The sequence below is a fragment of the Carassius auratus genome, unplaced genomic scaffold (genome assembly GCF_003368295.1).
Source record: "Carassius auratus strain Wakin unplaced genomic scaffold, ASM336829v1 scaf_tig00034070, whole genome shotgun sequence".
Lineage (NCBI taxonomy): Eukaryota > Metazoa > Chordata > Actinopteri > Cypriniformes > Cyprinidae > Carassius > Carassius auratus.
In genome coordinates this window covers 113-9,262 of record NW_020526125.1, presented here as the reverse complement: position 1 = coordinate 9,262, position 9,150 = coordinate 113, and the positions used below count along the sequence as shown (strand labels likewise).

General features: G+C 39.6%; 1 long non-coding RNA gene across 3 annotated transcripts; it reads left to right on the top strand.

Annotated features, from left to right (window-relative positions):
* The first annotated feature begins 3,070 nt into the window (after positions 1-3,070).
* LOC113081382 (uncharacterized) lies at positions 3,071-4,583 on the top strand. 3 transcript variants are annotated; one of them, XR_003282170.1, is made up of 4 exons: positions 3,071-3,366; positions 3,487-3,568; positions 3,710-4,018; positions 4,426-4,583. It is a non-coding gene; the product is annotated as an uncharacterized LOC113081382 (long non-coding RNA). The 3 variants fall into 3 exon arrangements; XR_003282169.1 differs by lacking the exon at positions 3,487-3,568 and having other exon boundaries at positions 3,071-3,362; XR_003282168.1 differs by lacking the exon at positions 3,487-3,568.
* Positions 4,584-9,150: the final 4,567 nt, after the last annotated feature.

The window sequence follows — 9,150 nt, the reverse complement described above, 5'->3', positions numbered from 1 at the left end:
GCTGAAGTGAGCAGTCAGGTCCGTGGCAGATTACCTTACCCAGATGACAGGCCTGCTGGGAGCGCCCTGATCTAACGGTACCTGACATGTCCCCCCACAGCTCCCTGCATGTGACTGCGTGTTTCTGTCTGTGTGTGGGGGGGAGTTTAGAGTCTGCTGGCAAGTGATAGCTGGTGAATCGCAGGGTTTGCCAGTCTGGTGAGCTGGCTTTTTTAGGTGGAAAGGAATTGTGAGAAAACAAGTCGAAGTACTTTATTTACCCGAAGAGGAAGTGACAGTAGTGGTTCAGTCTCCTTAAGCCTTTTCTTCTATCAAAACATTGATGGCCTTCAACTCAACCCCTCGTAACCCCAGCATCTGTTTGAGGAAATGGCCCTTATGCATCACAAAGTTACATTTAAATTGTATTTTTAAATGCAGGTCAACATTCAACAGGGAAAGTATTTCCTCATCATGATGCTGCCTTTTTACCCTCTGAATTGAAGTATTTTAATTATTTAAAAAGACTTGAAGTTGTGCCACAGTTTGTGCATCAAATATATCCATCATATTTTGTTTCTCTATTTAAGCCAATGAGGGTTACATAAATCAACCTCTGAAGATATTAACTCTCTCTATCAATTTATCATCAAATTTACTTTATTAAATCAGATTCCATTTCTGAAAAGCACCTTGTTTTATTGCTTGTTAGCAAAGGATTGTATTGTCAGATTAAAAAAACTATATATCTGGTAGACTATTGTGTTCAAAAATAAAATAAAACATCAAACAACGTGACACCTGTTTGATAGAATTACCTGTTTGGGACTGTGGATTGAACTTGGGTGATCCACACACAAACCGACTCGATCATCCTGTGTTTAACACTGACCAGTTTTCCTGTGGAGAGCAAGACAAACAAAACAGGATATCCAGGAAATCAAATGAAGACTGTTCTTTACTAATATCACAGATTGTCTGTGCACATTCTGACAACGCCGACACTGTCAGAACAAGGCATATGTTCAGCTGCCTGCACATAATTTGCTTAGTGACATTATAATGTATGCAAATGATTTTTAAGCTGAACACAATAAGGCCCTCTCATTTAGTAACATAAATAAGTATGCATGAACAGACAATTAGAATATTATAATGTAAATATCAATCAAAACGTGGGCAAAACATGTCATAGCTAATTGCCCATAGCCACGAGCACTGTTTTTCTCATTCAGTTTTATTCATTTTGAAGTTTACCATGTAGATGAACATTGTTCTGGCCGTTTGTCAGCTTTCGATTAATATGGTGTGATGTGTTGTTGAACAGGATTACAGTGTGAACTACAGGAGAACCATCAAGTGTGTATTCTTGAGTGTCAAGAAGACACACAGCATCTCAAACCCCAACCCAGGGATCAGCAGTGTGTGTGTATGTGTGTGTGTGTATGAGAGGTCAGCACTGTCACTGTTTATTCTACAGTGGGTTACATCAGCTAAAAAACAGCATTGATCAGCTTTCTTTGTCAAATTGTTGTTAGTTTGGGACCTCCCCCAAACCAAGTGAAATATGACCATGAACAGTAAAAGTAAAAAGGACTTAAGAGAAACATCCTAACAATTTATTTTCAGTTTAACCTTTATCCTAGGCATTTTTTTAAAAATGCTTAAAATTAACTATACTTTACATTCTTTTTCGCTCATAATAATATTCCTTTTTTTTTTTTTTGCCAGTCTGTACTTTTATTTTTACCAACAAAATATGTAAATGCAAGAAAGTATTTTGTTTGTGTCTAACTCCGCCTACCTGCCTTTCATTGGACAAGCAGATAGTCCCGCCCCGTAACTCACTGGTTAAGTCAGTGTTTCTGTACAGGGTCATTGCACATCAGAAATAATTTTAACAAAAAAATAAATACATCAATTTACATAAACACTTAAAATGGTGCCTACAAAATAATGACCGCTGTGAGGTCAGAGGTACACACCTGCCATTTCCTGCTTTTCCTGCTTCTAATTGGCCATGTCCGACGTTTACATTTTTAAAACCAGGGGAAGTGTGGCATTTAACCTTACGTAAACACACAACGCTATTCAAGATGCAACAGCTGTTGAAGATTTACATGCCTTATGCCAACCAGTTCCACAAACTTGCATCATTAGAGTGTAAATGCTCAGACAGCAAGGTACCTGCAACATGTCACTCACTATATTTGTTATTTGAGCAGACGTGCGTTGAAAGAATGAAAGCCAACATGAAGCATGCACAAATGATTTTTGTGCAACATTTTTAGCTCAGTGGTGTCCATTTACCATTTCGGTTACAGCCATGATTTGTAGAGGATACATTTTCATAGCGGCGGAAATGTTACTTCATAAAAACCAAATGCGCGAGATTAAATATTTGAAATTGTGATCAACTCGAGAACCTTGAGTGATTAATGTAAATCGTTCCGGCATTTGTCTTTAACAAATCTAACAGTTCCCATTTTCATATATAACCTAAGGATTCATCGGAAATCGAGAAGCCTATAAATTACACGAAACAATCAAGTTCCCTAAATCAGCACTTGAGTTCCCTAAAGGCTTGTTCCATACTGTCGTTTCACATTCTCTGTCAAGTTTTTTCCCTTCAAACACACACACACACACACATACTGACAACGTACACTGTGATTTTCTCATTGAAAAATGGCTGTGAGCACCTATGAAAAGCTTCAGAATTGTATTTCCCCACATCATTTATTTTCTTTGGGCTGCCGAGTCTTTCTCCCATGCTTCATGCTCTGGCTGCGGTGAGCTGAGAGAGAACAGGACACGCCTAAAAAACCCTAAAGTGTCTCTGGTGGCCGGTGTCAGTTGTGCACAGAGATTGTGGTCCTTGGCCCCGACCCAAGGATTAGGTGTTCCAGGGAAGAGAGATTTCTTGGCCCTTGCCAATCCCCAAGAGTGCTTTGGGAATTGTGTGTTTGTGTATATGTGCTTTTTCCTCCTCCCTTCCCACCTCCTCTGCACTTGAGTTTTACGCCATCTTTCTCCTCCTCCTCAAAATGCCCACAAAAGCACGCGGATGGCATAATCAGGGCCTGCCCTGGCTGGGTGGGTTTAAAAAGACTGACAAAATGTAGCTTGGATTGTGAAGGGGGACAAATCTAGTAATATAGTCAAACAGAGTGGGAGAGTGAGAAAGGGGGGAGAGAGAGAGAGTGAGCAGTCGAAACAGTGAACGGTGGGGAATCTTGGGCAAAGGAGGTAAGACAGGATATGAAAACAATGGACTCATTGTAGAGAGATGATAGAAGGATGAGAAGGAGATCGGTGGAACACAGCACCATCTACAGGCTGATAGAGCACACCATAAGATGATCGCATGAAGACGACCAGAAGTGGGTGGGAAGGCATTTTCCTTTATGAGTGGATATCATATGTGATAGGGAAGAATAAATGAATTCATTGTAGTGATACGGGTGAAATCGCTTTGATAAGAGATGGATTACGTTGGTTTTATAGTTGCAACACGAGAAAGAGTGACTCACTTTGAAACCCTCTTTGACGTGTTTCCACATAAAAGGCTTCGACAAACAAGAGAGAGGTGACCTATAGTGACAAAATGCATTCTTCTCCATTTCCTGCATTTTTACGGGCTGCGCTTGAATTTCAAATGGAACAGTTGTATGAATGCCCAGCTCTGATGCTTCCGCTCTGCTCCTAAGTCTCTCTTTCTGTTCTCCAGGTGACCGTTTTGTAGCCCCACCACCTTTCCTGTGCCAAAAATGCCAACTGTAACAACAAAGAGTGGCAGATGCCAAGGGAATCCCAGACGAATGACCTCCGTGAAGCCGGCCTACCAAAGAGAAGCAAATATTTACCCTGCGTGTTTGAACCCATGGCACAGTGCCACGGCTGCCCCTCAGAGTGCATACCGGCCCGATAGGCTTACTCGTCCTCTAACTTTACTCCCTGGGTACTCCCCTATATGACGCCAGAAAAATCTTCTCAGTTTTCAACCATCATATCATAGAGTGGGTCATGACAGAAAGGGGTAGGTTCTAGGTTCAATACTACTGAAGTTCAAATATAATGATCATCAAAAATTTAGTTGACACTTCTCGAAAAAATTGGATTATAGATAAGATTTTAAAAAGCTTGCCACTGAAATATTAAAGACAAGATATAAACAATATGAAAGTTAATGTGATTTTAAGTGGTTATTTTCTGTGTAAATTTCGATTTAATTATAAACCCTACAATGCTGCCCTATTCACTTCTCTTGTAAGTATCTCTACCACATTTTTGTGATATCAACATTATGTCAAAAAGGAGAATTGAGAACCCAGAATATTTCTTTCTTTCTTTAAAAAAAAAAAATCTTATTTTTTCTTTAATTTTTATCAAATCAAATTTAAACTTTAAGTCTTATTACCAGTGCTGTCTCTTATTCCATTCAAGTCCAGCACATCCCAGAGCTCAGCCGCCCTGAGACCAAAGTCTCCTTACGGGACACTAACTTCAAAGTCCATTTTGGAAGGACTGATCTGAAGAAGACGAACCGGTCTCTGATAACCAACAGAGCAGTCGGGATCAGTGGAGAAGCCACCAAATGAGATCTCCTGGGCATCAAAACACACACAATACATAAAATATGTGCATATCATATTAATGTGCTGTTCTATTCTTCTGTTGAGGTGAAACTGGATGGAATATGCTGGCTGTCTTGACTGTGCATGATTTACTCTATAGTAAACAGTTTGCATGGAAAAACATATTGGCTCTAGTTTTGCGCGACTCTTTGACTCAGACTCTCCTCTTGGAAGAATTTGCAGGTCATACCAGGATGCAAAACTGCCACATCTGACCCACCTGTGGCACTCCATGACCCCATAACCCATCATCCTCCATCAGATTAGCATGTCCACTCCAAGAAATGAGCTCTCAAATCAGCATTTAATCCGTCAGGAGAACAACAACAACGGCAGTGTGGTGCAATATAGAACAGATGTGCAAGATCTATGACAAGAAAATACCTTGATGCTATGTGTCAGCCATCATTTAAAAACAAATAAATAAATCAGACTCAATCTGATAAAGGGCCCAGAATAGGTGCGTTGGAAATTGAGAAACTCTGAAAATCTTTCAGATGTCTGTCTGCATTAGGCTATTGTCCTTTAATCTGACTCCCACCATGCTGGATTGAAATCCCTGTGTCCTGTAGGAGCAATCATCAGCTACATTATGGGGAAGGGGAGGTTAAGAGGCAAAATGGAGATGCGAACAATGTGTTAAGCTCTGTCAAAAAAAAGAAAAAAAAAGAAAAGAGGATTGCAGTGGATATTGAATCAATCACTAGAGCTACTGACTTTATGACTCTACTAAGCTTGTTCTACTAGATAGACAGTGCTATTGTTTTGAGAACAGCGATCCAGGGTGAAATGTTTGAAAAATTCTTCAATGGTAAACAAAAAGTAACTTTTTTTCCTGAAATATTCCACATCAAGCTCCATGTCGAAAATGCATGACTCCAGGAGTTGGCATGCGGCAGCGGTTCCAGCCTGCTCAGCCCACGCCGTCTCTAAAGACCCTTAAACCAAAGCAAACGTTTCAACAACATTTCCATCCATTCCTGCTCTAACAGTGTGATGAGAGCAGGTTAAAGCTGTAAGCCATCAAAGTCTGCCGAGCAGCGTGCCCTGTTTGAAACTCATCTGGATCCCCCATAAACACTCCACTGCTAATTGGCTGCACATGTGGCACTGAGTGCATTTTAGCATGCGTTAGTGTGTGTGTGCCACAGCGTTGTAGAACGTGCATGCGTGTGTTGGCATACAACATGGCTTATCAGTCTGATCAAAGACAGCCTTTCCTTAAACCGTCTGCAATATGAAAGGCACACAAAGGCAGGAATAGCTTCATGGTAAATATCTGATCTGGAGAGTAATTGGTACCTGTCTCGGAGATCTGGCTCTTTGATCGACACTCCTTTCCTCTTCCGTAGTTTAAATGTGGAAATATATTTATTGGTGGCTCCCCCACATCCGATCGTCATGCGCCATCTGGGCAGGGTGCTAAAAGATGCTCGCCGCCAAACGTCCTCTCTGAGCTCACAAAACTGTCCTCGCTTCTTGCCACACAGCATATGAGAAATACCTGAGAAGAATGGCATACAATTTTACTATCAAAAAGGAAAACTGTTTAAATTTCTTGAATGATAAATAAATAAATAAACTGACATCACTGATTGCTGTGTCATACTATTTCATGTAACAGAACCCAACAACAAAAGCTCACAATTCTATGAGCACCTATAACTAAAACATCTGTAAATATTGTACATTTGAGAGTGTGTTCAAGTACAATAGGTCCCTTCAGTAGATCCATGGAAAGCATGTAACAGCATCCTGTTGAATGATTAATACAACGACCACAGCAATCCAGTTAAACATAAGTGAACCCTTCCGAGGTCATGTGACTAACACGGTGTCTTGCTGGGACAGGGTTGACAGAGTCATGACATTTCACCCCAGTGCATCGCGGTGTTGTCTGTCATTTTGAACATGACTGAATGACGGCTATTTACATGCCCTAAGGGACAGTATTGTGTGGCGGGGCCAGATCACATGCGGATGCTCCACTGAATTGAACGTTTGTTCTAAAGGGGGATTTCTACCACTGTAGAATCCTTTCAAAAACAACATCCATAAACTCATACTTGCCTCTAAATAAAGTCATAAACTTATGTCAGTAGGTTTAGAATAGGCCTAAGGGACGGTTTTGTTATTTCGTTGCTTTTTTTGTACTGAAGACATCATTTTATAGAAATTCTAAGAATTACATATTCACACAAAATGCAGCACCAAGAGATGTTAAGAGTATTCTCAAACTAGCCCAAGTTTGTTTAAGCTGTGCAATATAACTTACGGTGGAAAAATAATTATTATATTATATTACCTATATATAATATATTACTATATATATATATATAATACATATATATATATATATCATTAATTAATTTAGGGCTTTTATGCGTGCTGGGCTGCAAATCGCTACTCTAAAACAAAAACCATTGCTCTGGGTATGTATCATATCGCCACATTAAATAAGCAGTGCATGACAGCGCCACAGACCCAACACAACCTCAAATGTCAACCTAGGTAAGTACCATAAGCCACTTTAGGGATTTTACAGTGATGCGATAGCCCTTACATATCATAATCTAAACAGAGTCTGGGATGTGATTAACATAAAGAGCCAAAGGCACTCCAAGAATCCTTCTGTCCTCTCCACCTAACAAAAGGATTGCTTTTTCTCCCACTAGCTGGCCACGTTCTGTTTCACGACCAAAACAGCGCCTCCAAAACGTCTTTAGTAGCCTTATCAGTCTGGTTGGAAAACACAGGCCCCCGATTCCTGCTCCGTACACCAGAAATGTTGCCCTTCAAATGCTTAGAGAGTCTGGAGTTATTTAGCTTTGGTCCCCAATTCCAGGCCCGTGCCAAACCCAGAGTAGCATTGGAGGATTGTGTTTAAGAGCTGGCACAGGATAGCTCGGATACTTGTGTGCAAAGACACTGCCAGAGGGAGGGTGCCAAGGGGGCCCATCTCATCTCCAAGCTGTAAGCAACTGGAAAGTTTCAACAATCATAGCGTTACATTTTGTCTTGGACTGGGATATTTTGATGTTCTGCATATTTTATTTCTTAGATGAAATCACCTGAACAAAGCTAGATGTTCATCATTAATGCATTTAATATCGTGTTGTAAATAATCTCCATATATTAATTAAACAAATACAAGTAGAAGAATAGAAAAAAAAAGAAAGTAGCTATCATTAAGATGCAATCAACCTCAAAGCTCCCTCCCAGAGTTCTACAGGAATATATCATTGCTTGATCTATGCAAGTTCCATTACCTCCAATGTATATCAGATGGAGAGGAAATAAAAAGGATTCGCAGGCTGTAGTGATGCATCCCATCCAGCTTTTTGCCAACGGGAGTCTACGAATCGGAGGCAAGTGGTGGCGAAGCGGGGCTGTGAACCTCTCATTTGCAAGAGCACAGAAGTGTGTGGTTTAGGAAAATGGCTGTAATAGCAAACATGTGTGCCATATGTAACATGTTAGTAAAGTTGGGGGGTCTTTTCAGAGTGGAAATCTTGATAGTTGCTGATAAGAGCCCTTACTTAATTTAGTTGACTATACAGGAGGAAACTACTACATGTATACACAAGCACTAGACTAGACAGATGAAGAAGGGTGGGGATTGCTTTAGGACTATTTTACTTTTACAGCCCACAATTCTTTGATATCACTTTTATGAAACAGTTCAATAAACATTAAGTCAATATTGAGTAGATTACGTGTTAATTATTCCCAGTTCCCCCCTTAGCTCTGCCAATATGAATAAATAATTCCAAACAAAGCCTAGCAGAACACCAAGCTTCACAACAGAGGTGTTTTTCGTTCAAGAATGATTCAGTAAAAAAAAAAAAAAAAAAAAAAAAAAAACCCCGTTGGATGTTTCCATCGCTAATACTTGTTCTCTTAAAGAATCTGAACGAATGGTTAAACGGATGACTCAGTGACTCATTTACAAAGCCACTGGTTTCATTCCTGAGTAAGCAGCGTTCTTGAATTAATCTGACTCCCTCACGAAGACAACGATTGAATCGATCAGAATTTTTTATTAACCAATTAAATGAACTATCGGTTCAATGAATGATTAGGACAGTCCTACTGCCACCTACTGGCAAGACCTGATAGTCACCAAAGCGGTAATAATCAACTGGAGAAAACAACAAGAAATAAGATTTAAACAAAGATGTATGAAATACAGATTAACCCTTATGCGTTGTTAGGGGTAAAGTTGAGTCTTATTTTGGGAACAATTTTGTCTGTTGTTTCAGCTAATCGAATGATTTTTGGTGACAAATCTTATTTTGACACATATTTTGGGAAAATGCTTTGAAAATGTTCAAAAACTTAACAATACACTGTGGGCAAATTCACTACCCTTTCGTTATTTTTGTGGATGAAAACATCCACTAAATTAAACTGCTGTAAAAAATGTATCAGATAAATATTTTTTTTTTTTTTTTGCATAAATCTATTAAATCAACCTCCTGATCAAAACTACCAGATGTTTGAAAAAATTTTTTATTTTTATCACAGTCTTGGG